Source organism: Hirundo rustica, chromosome 6 (genome assembly GCF_015227805.2).
Source record: "Hirundo rustica isolate bHirRus1 chromosome 6, bHirRus1.pri.v3, whole genome shotgun sequence".
Lineage (NCBI taxonomy): Eukaryota > Metazoa > Chordata > Aves > Passeriformes > Hirundinidae > Hirundo > Hirundo rustica.
The window spans coordinates 35,093,422-35,108,420 of NC_053455.1; the positions used below are offsets into that span (position 1 = coordinate 35,093,422).

At 35.2% G+C, this 14,999-nt stretch overlaps 1 long non-coding RNA gene across 5 annotated transcripts; it reads left to right on the forward strand.

Annotated features, from left to right (window-relative positions):
* The first annotated feature begins 264 nt into the window (after window positions 1–264).
* On the forward strand, window positions 265–2,777 carry LOC120754413 (uncharacterized). 5 transcript variants are annotated; one of them, XR_005701435.2, is made up of 6 exons: window positions 296–370; window positions 623–701; window positions 911–1,001; window positions 1,098–1,164; window positions 1,644–1,820; window positions 2,250–2,777. It is a non-coding gene; the product is annotated as an uncharacterized LOC120754413 (long non-coding RNA). The 5 variants fall into 5 exon arrangements; XR_005701432.1 differs by lacking the exons at window positions 623–701; window positions 911–1,001 and adding an exon at window positions 739–870 and having other exon boundaries at window positions 265–370; window positions 2,144–2,777; XR_005701431.1 differs by lacking the exons at window positions 623–701; window positions 911–1,001 and adding an exon at window positions 739–870 and having other exon boundaries at window positions 265–370.
* The last annotated feature ends 12,222 nt before the right edge of the window (window positions 2,778–14,999 follow it).

Sequence of the window (14,999 nt, forward strand, 5' to 3'; positions counted from 1 at the left end):
AAAAACCCAGCACAGATTATTCAGTTATTTTCACATCAAAACTAAACGTCAATTAAGATTTTAAGACTTGTGCAAGTATGCATCTCTACCTGCACAGATTTCCTTTTCTCTGATCTGCATAGCCCACACCTGAAATGAGATGGAGTCCAGGGGCCAGGCTCTGGGTGGGGCTTCTCAGGGCCATTAGTGCTCATTAGCACCTGCAGGCACTGCCAGTCACCTTCTTTTTCATAATAATTATGCCTCGAGCTTCAAAAAGAGGAAGAAAAATCAGTAACAACTGTATATATTTTATAAAAAATAAAATATTACGGGAAAATATTGTACTGGCTTAGCGTCAGGTAGCAGGAATATGGGCAAAATCTGACAGGTAGTGGCTGACCATCTGATTTTTTTCTTATACAGGAATACTGATTTGGTTAAGAGAGCTTCATCTGCCACACAGCAGATGAATGAAGACAAAATCTGATCTGTTTGACTGGTGGGGAAGCATTATGCTGATTTTTGTCTGTCCTTTTCCTTGAAATGACTATGTGATCATGAGGAATCAGGTGCCCCTTATTTTGCTGCTTTCTCTTAAAGCAATAAAATAATCCATCATCCTTCTTTTTTCCTCTGAAAGTAAACGTATTGATGAGCCACTTCAAACAATGCTAATCAACAGTGTGAAAAGCCTGCAAGATAGGACATTGACAGGCAAGGTACTATTACTAATTTATTTGTCTCTTTACGGTTCAGTTAGAGGAATATCTCAGGGAGTGCAGCACATGTCAGTGTTGTCAGATGTTACACGGTAGCTGTCATAGTTTTGACTGATGTACAAGCACTACCTGCTCATGTTTGCCCTTCCTTTCTGTGGAGTGCATGCAGGTAAGACAGCTTGTTGGTAATTTTTATTTAATGCTTTCAGTATCTGCAGCTGATCTTTTGTTGAAAGTTCTGATGATGAGAGATTCCACCCACCAAGATTCCCAGGATTTCCACTGCAAGGTTTTCATCATGTAAACAAGGTTTTCCTCTGGGATTAGAATATGACTCGAATTTTTTTCTGATGCCAGGTGATCTTGGCTATAACTGTTTATGTTTTCACTTATTAGGTAATACCAAAAGAAATGAAATCACAGAAATTAATGGTGCAAATGGTTTTGCACTGCTCAAGAAAAGGTAATTTTCTTCTCAAAAGTTTTTTTTCTGAAATAAGCATGTCCTAAACCTCACCTTATGAAGTCAAGCACATCCTAATTTGAAGACTTCTATGCAAAAAAAACTATGGAGTTTAATTTGGAATAGAAATTCCCTTTTGCTGTATTTGTTCATGTCTTTCCCTCTCTCCATCTTTTCATCTGAGAGACTGGTTCCTCTCCTAGGTTAGCAAAGATCAATGGAGCAGAGAGAAGATGGGCAGCATTTCTCATTGATCACTCACATATTGAAAAGTTATAAATGGTAGTGCTGTGCAAAATAAATTCTATTTATTTTCCTCCAAGAGATTTGGAAATCAGTGTGTAACATAACTTTTAAACATAGTTTTCTGGGATTTTATGGTTTTGTTTAGGTTTTTTTTTTTTTTTTGTGTTTGTTTTTGGTTTTTTTAACTCTGTAATACCATTTTTGTTATTCTGAGACCATATTTATCTCACCAGGAGCCACTTTTCACTCAAAGGAATGTGGTTCAGTCACACCTCTTCAAGGAATGATAGCATCTCTGTGGTTTCTATGAACTCCAATGTCTTCAGGATATCTGCTGTGAAAATTGTGCATCCACAAGAACTGAAGCTCTCTGGCAATCCCTGGAGTTAAGCAAGTCTGCATTTTGAAGTGTGAGTAGGAACTGTGATGAAAACATGAGCATTTTTGTACCACCTGTATAGAACTCTATTGAAAAATTTATCCAGTCTCTGGGCTGCTTCTAATAGCAATGTAGGATGAAAATGTGATTGAAAGCATTCATAAATTAATACCAATAAAGAATTAATAATATATGGAATACTGGCAAAATTTGGAGCCACAGAAGAAGAAAAGACCAATTTTACCCAGAGTTATAGTTTTTGCAATGCAGAATGGACTTTTTTAATGTTAGCTCAATAATCTGAATTTAGTCGCAATTTATATTTACTTATCAGTCTGGATTTTCTTCCTTTAGGTATGAAAAGCAGCATAAGAGTATTACAATGTTTGAAGCAGAATTTGGTCTTGGTGTCTTTCATTCCTTTCAGAAACTTTATTGACTTCTATTTCTTAAAACCTAGGTAAGGTCCTGATTTTAATCTCTCACTAGGACCAGCAGTGCCTTCTCTGGATCTTTGTTCTACAACAGCACCTCAACAAGTGCTTACATTTCACCGAAGGAATTGCAGCATAAGGATACCTTTGCAGTTAAGCACAAAGTCACATATATTTGTGGATGGATATAATCTACATATATGCTTTAGTGCTTTGTTGAAATAAGGCCTGCGCAGTAAATATATGTAAAGATAACAGAATACAGGAGAAAATCCTCAACACATGGAAATTGAAGCAACATTCTTAAGTGGAGGGTAGTTTTACTGCAGGATTCGAGGGTAAAAGCATAAACTGAGGAGCCATCCTTGGCAAATCTGAGTGAGCTTTATATGTATGTATCTCTTTTGGTGTCTGCTGTTGTAAGTTGCTAAGTATATATCAATGTTCAGCTGAGTTGAAATTTAGAGTTGCATATTTTGAAAGACCTTAATGAAGATGTCTTACTCTTTAAAATAACCTTTTATTAACAATAATGACAAATGCAACATTTTATGATGAGAAACTCAGATTATTTTAAAATTAAAGTTTTACATTAAAGAGGATTTTTTTTTTTTCCTTAAGCCATTGCTATTACCTCTCATTTAATGTATTTTTTGTAATACTCCTAGGATATCCTGACTACAAATAATTTTGGAATGAAACAGTGTCACAGAAGCAAGAATGTGCTCCTTGTGTATATTCCAAACTTCCTAGCTCTACCTGGAATATACTTGAGATTTTACAGGAGAACCAACCATTTGTTTTAAGTTTCAATCACCAATGGCATCCAAAAAGCATAATTGTTTGTGTTCTGTGGCACTGAAGCTTTTGGGTCTATAGACTTTGCCTGTAACCTTTTTAAGGCACTTAATCTCAGAAGATAGATATTTTTAAGTCAATAGGGTGAAAAGAGACCCTAGTTTAAAAACTGTGTTCACAGATGAAGTCTGTCTGGGTTACTTGATCATGACTAGAAATACTAGAAATCTTCAAACATAATATTTTTTATCTTCTTAGAATCATAAAATGCGCTGCACGCCATTCAGTTTGCCTTTTCAGCTTTTTTTCATAGTCCGTCAGACATTATGACTTGCTTTCTGCAGATGTTTATGCCAGTTTTAAGTAGCCATCACAATTTTCTTTGACCTTTGATAATGAGGTCTTGATCATGAACACTTGTTGATCATTGTAAAAGGGAAGGTGTATTTCAACTAGAAATGGACTTTATCAGTAACCAAGAAGACAGTAAACTCTCATTTGGCATGCAAAAGCTATCAGTTAAAATTACTGTGAGATAGATCTTAGTGCCATGACAGTTTCACACCATTTAAAGTTCTTACAGAGTCATGGAAATGAGCATGAGATGGGGATCTGTGGAGGTGATCCAGATGATCTCCTGTTCAAAGTGGAACAGTCTTGGGTGAAGTCTTGTCTGCATTTTGTCTTAAACATACTTGTGAGACAAACCAGAGTGCTGGCCCCAGGGTCCTTCTCATGCATCCACAGCAGGGGAAGTTGGCATAAATACAGTGAGTGTTTTCAAATACTCATTGTTGGGGTGAATTAATGAAGAAATATAAGATCTTTTAGCTGTCTGAACTTATGGAATTACATAATAATAATTTTCTCCTTTTTATTCTGATTTAAGTTTGATAGCTTTTTAATACAAAACTCAGAAACAAACAAAAAACTGGAGCCAGAGTGCAGCATGCTCTCTTTTAGCACGGATGATTATTTAGTCATTGGTTTAATTAATCAAAGAGAAATAAAGAATTGTTTGATCACAGAAAAATAATATATGGCATAACTCTTAATATATCCATTACTCTACTGCATGGAAAAAGACCATAGACAATGGCATGTGTAAAAAACAGGCCTTCTCCATTACAAATTATTATAAGTGACTTTATTACATCATTGTGCCCCCATTGCTTAGGTAAGAAACAGTCATGTTAAATATTAGTTGACGCTGAAATAAAATTACAGAAGAGCTGCACAACTGCACATGCATTATAATGTTATTTTAAGTAAAATATTTCATATCCATTTTTTTTCATAACACACGTGAGATTGTTTTAATGAAAAACATTTTGTCTGGAAGTAGTTGTACTATTTTCATTTAGTCATAATTAAATATTAGCTGAAAGTTAATGTTAATATTGGCAGGAAGAAGGTTATTTCTGTGGAGGAGGAGGAATCCTGCAGTCTGTCAGTAAGGTGTGTCTCAAAGGCTAGCAAAATTCTCCAAGAAAGGTGATACAATAGGTAAAAGCCTGACTGTACTAACTGAAGTCTGATTTTTCTGTTTCCAGTTGATGAGAAAGATTTCAGGTAGATTTTCCGCCATGTTCTAGGGCACAAAACTTTTTATCTGGTTATTCAGAGCAATTTCTATTACTGCTGTCAAGTTGGTGTCCACTTTAAAGGCTAGGATGAATTTTAATGGTATAAATAATGAATAATGAGAGACTTCAAGACAGGGCTAAAATAATATACTATTCTTTATTTGTAAAGCTCTTACTAGTTATGTGTTATGAAGGACATCTTTGCAGCAGCACATTCACATCAGTTCAACAATATAATTAATAATATTAACAATAATAATAATAATAGTATTGAGGCCACTGTAGGGGAAAATCCTGCTAATTCTAGTGCATGTAGCTTTCTCTGAGCCTCTTCCTGCCTCACATATAGACATATTTCTATTAAGATAAAGAGACTGTGAGCTCAGATCTCTGTTCTAAACCAGCAGCTGCTATGATTAGCGTGGGTTTTGCATATTAACATCGTCTTGTATTAGAGGTGGCTTTTTCTATAATTCTTTTGGTATATGTTTATTGGGAATATGCCCCTTGATTCCTTTTCCAAGAGCACACCATGCTAAGGGCTGCCAGGAATGCCACAGGCAAGGCAGCCTCAGAGCTAGCACATTCTGAGGAGAAATGTATTAAGGCAATTCTTCCATTGGCACCAGGAAGCTAGAATTCAGAGAAGGCCATCTAAAATTATCAAAGGATTGAGAAATGAGATCTGTAAGCAATGTTAAGAGAGATAAACATACGTGCTTTTCAGAAGAACTGGTTGAGTGGGAGGACAGGGAACATGAAAGCAATTTTACATAAAAACAAAGTGTAAAAATAGATATTCTAAAAGGAAAAAATCTTGATTTAATTACCTGTAGCTCACAACAAAGGAAGGAAGAGTCCAAAGCCTGCAGATCTACACAGGTGGTGCTATTAAAAATGGATTTTTTTCACTGCAAACAGTATGGAAAATAATAATATATTGTAAAACACAAAATAAAACCAAAAATGCACATTACCTACATAGACATAAAACAAACACAGACATACATAAGATAGATATATAAAATCTCATATTGTGGACTCTCAGGATTGCATTTTTTATTGTGTTTGGCATTGCATCAAATAAATTTCTCTAAAAATATTGTATTGTTTGTCTTCTCTGTTTATATAAAAACTTGTATTTCTTTATCATTACTGAATAGTCTGAGTAGTATCATTCACTATCATTACTGAATAGTGAAAAGAAACAGGTTTCCTTTTTTATTATGTTAGAATGGCCCATGAGAAAAATAACCAACAACTCTGAAATTAGTTAAGACTTATACAGTGTTTGGACATATGAATACAGTATGTGTAATAAACATTTGGTAATATTAATATAGATTAAAGAAGCCCACATAACTTAAACTCTGGGATTAACCTATTATTTTTCATTTTGAGGGCATTTTTTCTCTTATATTTCATGGGGTTTAGTATCATCTTAATATGTCAGATTATCATTTGACCAGTAACCAATTTTCAATTGATACATCTTTTATTAAAAGATGAAAAGGCAATTCTTTTACATGCTATTTTTATGTGTTAAGTTACTTTTTATGATGTTTTATAATGTTCACACTTAAATTGCAGAATAAGTCTATCAGTTAAAAATTGAAACCAATTTTTTAGTTTGTTTATTTTCAATTAATTGTGATTGCATGTGGTTTTTATGATGTCGATTCAATCCAGGAGCTACTGAACATTATCTGTGAGCATTTCATAGCTGAAATTTCAGCATCAGTGGCAAACAGGTTTAACTAATTTCTTGCACATTACAATGAACAAGAGTTCTATCTCCTTAAGAGAGGTCCAGAATCTTTACTCTCTCTGAATATCTCCCAATGATATCTGAAACACAGGTAGCACTCCCTATATAGAAATTAAATAAAATAAAATTTATCCTCAGATAAATATCAGATGGGGATCCTAAGACCCTCTTCAGGATTCAGAAGCAACAGTCAAGAAACTACCTTCTGTGTATTAGAATTAGAAATGTAAAGAGATGTAAATACATAAGAAAGAAATTTGGTATTAAGCAAAACTATATAAGTCACATATAAGAATATATATGGAATTTTTAGAGATTTTTACTTGGCCTGCTTCCAATATTTTAGTTGATGTTGCCTTAAAGAATTTGAATTGGTTTAGAAAAAAAATATCCAAATTTGGTTCTTTATGTAAATTTCTGGCTGGAAGAGAGTACAAAGTAGTGACAGCATTATTTGTCAATGTCCTCCAGTGATTGTTAGCAATGCATTCTTGCACATATTGTTTCAGACAAAAAAATTAGTATTTTGCATTAGCAGAGGATAATTAGGCAATAAGATACAAAAGAGAGTAGGGTTATCATGAGATAAACACACACATGGGGTGTTATGAGGCACAGCCAAGTATCTGCAATCCCTCCAGGGTATGATTATCTCGTGATAACCGCACACCCTGGAGTTGCCTTATTGCTATTATAAAATATCTTTATTATAGGAAGAAATGCACATTTTTGTGCTGAAAGAAGACGAAGGTGGCAATTTAGAATGCTGAACAGCAGTTTCAGCTGAGCTGTGTGGTTTACACAGATTAATCTATCCCATTGGAATGTTTCCTCAGCCAAAAAAATGTTCCCTAAATCCAAGCAGTCATAATCTGTAGTGATGTGCAGCTATTTAGAGTATTTGACAAATTCCCTCCTTGGTTCTTATGCTGTTCATTTGACTGCAACATATGCACACAAAAATATGAAGAGATAAAGAGGTGTGAACAGAACAGTGAACATTCTGAATATTTGATAATATTTCTAAAGTCTGGATTCTTCCATTTTACTTTTATGCAAACTCTCAGTAATCTCTGGAAAGCTTCAGAGAGTTGAACAATGCATCTAAAGCTAATTGAAAATTTATTGGGAGATAGAAGTTCCAAAGTACAAACAATGTCAACAGAGCTTTAAAAGCTGGGAAACTGATGAGCCAGGGAGAAGTGAGAAGCCCCTTCCATGTGGCCCGGTTGTTTTTCTACCAGGCATAGAGATGTGACGCCATAAGGGGAAAAGACTGCTGGATAAATACACAGTGGTTTCTTTGTAAGAAATTGGAGTTTTGCCACTATCATCAGTGGACAAAGGCCATAAGAATACTTAGAACCAGTCCTATGCATAATAGCTTTGTCCATGTGAATGGCCTCTCTGACTTTACAGTCTGGCTTCACCTCTTTGTAGATACCAATTGGGAGCGAAAACAACTTGGTCAGGCTGAAGGGCGACGTTAACTGTTCCGATGACAGGCTCAAAAGAAACAAATCTTGTCCCTATATCTGCATTTCAACAAGTGGTAAGCTTGTTGTATGTCTTGATAGTCACAGATTCTTCATGAACAATTATGCCTAAGGATTTATTTCCATTCTCTCATTTAATTATTTATTAAAATCATCATCATATTCCAGTGTAACAGAAAGAACTTCAGGGAACATTCTGTTTCTGCAAGTTTGTATTGAACAAATTTTAGGAAGAAATAAGTATTGAAATAGCTTATAAATTGTGTGTTAAAACATAATCAATATTTGTATTCATGTTTGGGTATAAAAACACACAAAGAAAGCCTTGTAGAATTTATTTCTGCTTAGAAACTTGTACTTTGGCCTTCAAAATGTGTCAGCTTTAATTTAAGATTGGTGTTTAATATGGAATATGGAGATCAATGCAATTGATTTGATTGAATAAAAAAGTCCTTGAAAGGATATATGGTGCACATTTTTAAATGCAACAAGCCCAATAATTGGTTTAAATGTAAAAATAAATTGTATCTAGAGATATCTATCCCAGCCAGGGGTGATGTTTTATTGGTTTTTGCATTTCACTAACTGATGTGCTTTCATGTAAAATCAATATTGTGCAGTCAAATATATTTTGCTTTGTTGTGTAGTAGGTTCAGTTAGCTAAAATATAATTTTAAACATGGCACAACTAACCTTTATTTTACAGTAAATCTTTTGTGCAGAAATGAAGGGAAAATGTAAAAAGACTCTTTTAGCTTCCTAAATATTCCATGGAGTCCCTTGTATAATGTATAGATTTTTCATGTGCTTCTGCGGCATTTTACTTTGCTAACTCTCAGCCTCTTTAATTAAGTCCCTAGCCATTCCTCTGCAAGTAATTGCCATCTGTGGAATATTAGACACCATTTCAAGTGATGCATATGTACCTGCTTAGCAGAGCTGTGTAAAACTAGTCATCATACTTTCTACCTGTACTAAAACTGAAAATGCATTTACATTCAATTTTTTTAACCTATCATGAAGAGAAAAATATATTTCTCCATTTAGTCAATGCTGACACTTAATACAACTGAAAATCAGCTCTTTTAGAAAAAGCCTACAACTCATACAATTCTTTTTTTTAAATTTATTTTTTTTATTTTATTAATTATTATGTCTTCCTCTCAAATGGGGAGAGCTGAAGTCAAAAAGGGAATCTGACATATCTCACTTTGTAAGTTATCTAAATGATCAGGGAAATTCCACTACCACTACAGAAAATGTCATAGAAGGCAGAATGTTATACAAGAGAATTCTAATGGATACAATTCTTCAGTTCAACAGGATACAGTCAATACAATTACTTTAAAATGGCCATTAAACATCTGCTGGTTTTCTTAAAGTTTGTACCTCTCTCATCATTAAGGAAAACAGATTATTTGAAAAAGCTGTTAGCATCCAAAGGAAAAATTTATTTCAAAGGTTTGTTTCAATGTTGTTTCATGATGTACAGATCGAAGAAGGCTATAAGAAAAGGGCTTTTTGTACGTGCTATTCTAGGAAAGCAGACTTTTATATCTTTTTGTCCTCAAACTCCAAATTACAGTGCTCTGTTCAGTTTTTATTTTCCCTACTGCAGGATGCTGAATAGAGATAGGGTATTTTTCCTCATCTTTCGTCTCTCTCAGTGGTCTTGAGGAAGTAGGTAAAATTCTTTGCTTTGCAAAGCTGTAATTATTGTAGAGACCCACATTTCCACATTAAAACAGAGTGTTTTCTGCACCATGAAGTTTGTGCACAGAAAATTGCTATTTCTAAGTACTTCTTCCAACCCTACAATTCTGAAACACTCAAAAGGTTAAAAAAAAAAAAAAAAAAAAAAAGTAATAGACACAGAAAGTAAATATATGCATTGCTTATTGAATTCAACAGAGCAGAGAATTTTTCTGAACTAGCAATTTCATAGACCAGTTTTACACTTTTTAGTCATGCTTTAAAACAATTGAGCACATGCCATAAACATCGAGTTGCTGGAAAATGAAGAGCTGTGAACCATTCAGAACCCAACTGAACTAATATGTTGGAATGTTATAGCTTCAGAATGTGTGAAGTGAATCCTAAACCTGCTTGCAAGCCACTTTGGTCAAACGGTTTTTGAGAGATATTCGCATAAAGACATACATTCTTTCAAACAAAAGATTACCAGGACATGGAATGCTGGTTTTTAGAGAGAGACTTTGCTGAAGAAAGAGAAATAGGCTTGAATCTGTTTAAATCAAACCTTTAGCAATATTTAGGATGATTTTAATAGGGATATATTATTTGGCTACTTACTGCCATTCGATGTGGTTGAAATGCTACATGTCTGTTACTGTCATCATAGGCAAGAAGTTATTTTTCCCTTTTGTTTTGGCTAAGAAGTAACAGAGAAGCTGAATAGGAAACTTAGATTGATGTGGGCAATGGTAACTCAAGAGAATAATATTTGAATAGATGTCATGAGAAAAAGAAAACATTTCAAATTACACCACTTGCCTTAAAAAAAAAACAGAAAAACAAACCTATTCAAAATTACAGGTGTTACAGAAGAGTATTCAAATGGAAGATGTCCCCAGAGTATAAAGACTTCTGAAGCAAGTTCTTCAAACTAGCAAGGGTGTTGAAATTTGTAAAGGTCTATGGAAAACCTAAGTACAATGAACCAAGGAAGAAGAAAATTTAAAAGCAATCCTTCTTTTAGACTTTATTTTTGTTTTCCTTTATTCATATGCCTTCTTTTTGGTTAAGATTAATCAAGCTACACATCTATCCAGTCCCTATTGTAATAGGGTCTTATTTGGTGTAGGGAGCAAGGCTTAAGGCAAAAGTATAGTCCATCAAATAATAATATTAATAGTGTGCCATGTGAGGCCCACATTCACATATCATAATATCACTGTTACAAAACCACACAAAAAAATTCCTTCCTTCTGAGATTTTTGAGATTCTTTAATTATTGAACCCATTCATTACCAATGATACCAGGAAAGGGATGCCAGGCTGAGGAATACCTTTTACTACCCTCACATGTTGTCAGCTGGTACTGCAGCCTTCACATCTCCCACAGTGGTGGCATTCAACAGCTCAGGAAACATACTGTCCAGAAGACATAAATGTTACATATGCTCTAGCCCAGAACAATGGCACCTTCAACAATGACCTACTGGGTAACTTTGGTCAAAGTTTTGTTCCTTTGTGTAGTAAGAAGTCAGATAAAGCTAAAGGCCAGTCAACACAACTAGGTCATATTTACTGTCCTACAAAGTCTGCTGCCTGGTGGATTAGCTGACAGTTCATTCCTGGAATCTGAAAAAAGCCCATGAAATGAGAGTTTTCATCACTAACAATAAAGCCAGGACAGCCACAGTGACTGAAAACTATAATGGTGGCAAATCTTGTATCCACCACAACTTCCACCTATTGAAGCTCTATTTTCTACTCATTTAAGTGTAGGTACTAGGGGAGAGATCTCAGTTAAAAGAAAGTATTCCTTCACACTGTGTGGTTTATTAGGGGGAAAATTGATTGAAATAAAATCCTTGAATTCTAATTAGAAGTATCTAGAAAGGTTTCTAAAATATGAGTGTGTGAGAGAATATTTACCATTGTTATGAAAATAAGTAAGAGACATTTAAAAGTGAGGCACTTCCACACAGTTTCCTCCTCTTTCTCTTTTTCTTCAGAGTAAAAGTAGAAAGCTCCTAAGTTACTGAGTGAAGCCCTTTCCTTCTCCAGGGACTGCATTATTCAGCTCCTTTCAGAAATGCAAAGACCTTCCCAGAGGTATACTCTCCCATGTTCTTCCCCTGGAAGATAGACCCAGAAGTTCTGACAGCTGGAAACCTTATTTACTCCTCTAAATGGATTTTGGCATCAGTGAATGTTCTTTAAATGCATTGTGTCTTTAACATAATTGGCATGATTTCTTCATAGACGGTAACCATATTCCCTTGCAATCTCAAAAGCCATACTGGAAAGACTGCTTTCAAAAGACAAGGTTTTCCATTTCTTTGGTAAACTTTGACAAATATCTTGCAATATAGAATTATCTGAATTATCTAGGTTTTAATGAAAATGGAGTCTGGTGCATTTCTTTTGTCTGTGACGTATGTTACCTTTTATCTCATTAGGTTATAATTTTGGTGAACCCACAATGCATTTCAACCTACTTATACTTTATATCTGAATTTTTAGCTTTCTTTCATAAAGGCTTCCTCATTTCATAATTAAATAGTATCACACTTGTTAGTTTTCTTCTAAAAATATCACCTTTATAATTTCATGTACAGTTCTTTCAGAAATCTGAGAGGGAGATGATCCTGTTCTCACCAGACAAACACATTGGGTTCCAGGGAAAGCAGCCCACAAATTCATGAGTGATGATGACCTTTTTTGTACATAGCTACTGCACACAGAAAAACTTGACCTGGTCAGGATACTCGATCAGGATACCGACTGAGCAAACCAAATAAAACAGTATTAACAGTGAGAGTTTTTGTTACCACATCAGATACATCAGAGTTTGATGTCACTAGCATGCTTACGTAGGAATATGTCAAAGAGAAGGAATAATGACAGGAAAAATATTTTATAGTGTGTGAGGTTGAACCATAGACCTGATACCCAAAAATGCAAGTCACGCCTTTCTTTTCCTTTGACTGAACTGATCAGATGTGTAATAATTCAAGTACTGTTCAGAAATAATTTAGTCCATTTATTTATACTAAAGGGCTTTTGTGTTGTGATATAGGAAAAATAATGATTAATTTCCTGAACAAACCACCAAACACCATCAATTTTCCACTTTCATCTTCTTACTTTTAAAAGTAGAAAATTTGCAAGCAGGCACTGACTGGGCTAGAAAGCTATGATACTAAAATGGCCTTTTTTCTTCTCATATACTTCTGTATATTTGTATTCCTGGGTATAATTTTGCAGTAGTTTTGCAGAGTTGAAGAATTTGTCATTTTTAAAAAGGAAATAGTTACCTCTGTAATGGCTAATTGATCAAGCCAGTTGAATGGATGGATTCCTCAGCAGGGACTGTTGATCCAAAGAAGAGAGTTTCCCTTGCTTCTCATTCTGTAGCCAGAAAAAAAAAAAAAACCCACAAGTATATATTCAGATCTCAGTGGAAATATTTCTAAGAAACTCGAGAAAGACATAAAAGTTTGAAAATCAGGTTTTAAAATGTAAAAACAGTTCTCAGTGGCAACCATTTCCTGTATATTCCTGGCAAAAGTGTTGGTTTCAGTGGTGATGCATCAGGGAGATTTAGTGCAGGAGGAAAAAGAAGCTGGATAGCGGTCCTTTCATAAGCATTGAAATGTAATCTGACTCAATAAAACAAGGAAGACTGCTGTGCTTCACAACCCGGGTCACCCAGGTGATTAGGTCTTCATCTTTTCATATTATCTACTTGCACATTCCTTTAATATTTTTTTTTCTAATACACCTAAGGTGAAGAGATTTTCATGGACTTAGATGTCTTTATTGCAGTATCTTCATCTGAAACTAGAGAAACCCATCTGTAATCCTTAATACTATATGACTGCAAATCACAGTTACTAGAAAATTAATTTCAAACAAACCTATAGATAGCAACTTTGCTAGCAAAGGGATTTATGGGGTATGTTTTCTAACTAATAAGTTATTTAATATTTTATTTATATATGGCTTTCAACAGTCACCATCTGTTTCTGTATTCAGTATTAAAAATCATTTAAAGTATTTTGCTGTATATCACATGCTAAATTCCCAATTAATAAATGTAATTGACAAAGGTAATAAACAAATGGCATAGGTGACTTGGCTCAAAATAAAATTAATTCTGATAATACAATATTCTAAGTGTTTCTTTAGAATAACCATCTTACATATGCAATGGTGGACAGAAAGAATGGACAGAACAGAAACATGCAAGTAAGCTACTTTAAGCACATGCATATTTGACTATATAAAGCTCCAGTCATAATTAGGATGGGGTTTTCCAGTTACACCAGCAGACAAAAGACAGAACGTTACACAGCAGTTGGCCATTTTTAGTTTTGAAACTTTCCTCCAGCTGTGAGCTGTAATGTGTTCTGATGAATATAGCTAAATGAGTTGCTTCTTGAGACAATTATAGGGGACAAAACCTCCTCATTGCTGTCACTGAAGCAGCAAAATTAGTGACAGAATTGACAGAAAATGAAACATTTCCTCAACATCTCTTCTTATCTTCTTTAATGGGGATATTTGCAGTAACATTGATTGTGTGACGAACTTTGTTTTCTTGATTTGTAGTCTAGACTAGATATTGCTACACCTGTGGTGCTTTGCCTGGTCTTATTGCCTCTGCTGCTAGATGGCCTGCCTTGCTCAGGGAAGGTGCTAGAAGATGAAAGTGGGCAGGAAAGGTTCAGGTTTCAGCTCCAAACCTTTGCCACCCTTTTCCCTGCATTGCCTCTGCAGCTATTAACAGTAAATGGCTCTAAGAGTCTGGATGTCATTGCTCTAGTAAAGAGCAGCCCCTCAGTCCTGGTTCAGCTCGGCTGCTGATTGCTCTGTCACACACTATCATGATTCCCCCACTATGTGTCAAGACGCTGCTGCAGAATGAATGCTCTAATTCACAGTGAAAGTTACAATCACAAGACAAAATGGAAATGATAATTTGACACCGACAGATCCCCAAACTGGCATTGACTCTGCGTAATTTCCCCTGCCTCCTTTCTTCAGCTGTCTCTGTTTTTGTTACAAGGTGTGCTGGGTTGAAGGCAAAACCAGCGAGAGACTCCAAGTCAGAAAGAACAATTTAATAGGAGAGGAAAAAAAAAGTAAAATAAAATAAAACACATGCAATGGTACAAAAGATCACTGACAGAGTCAGAATACAACCTGAAACCGTGGTGGTGGCAGTCCAGATGAAGTGGTCTTGTTGAAGTAGTGTTCTTGCAGAAAGGTCTGGTAGCTCTTGTCCTCTGGGAATCCAGTGGGTAAGGCTGCCTGTGCTGTCCCAAGGCCCCGATTATATCCAGGTGGGAATGCTTGGCTCCTCCCCCTGGGCGGAGCATCTCACAATGGACTGATATCATTTTATCAGTTTTGCAATGGGTCCTTGATTGCCTA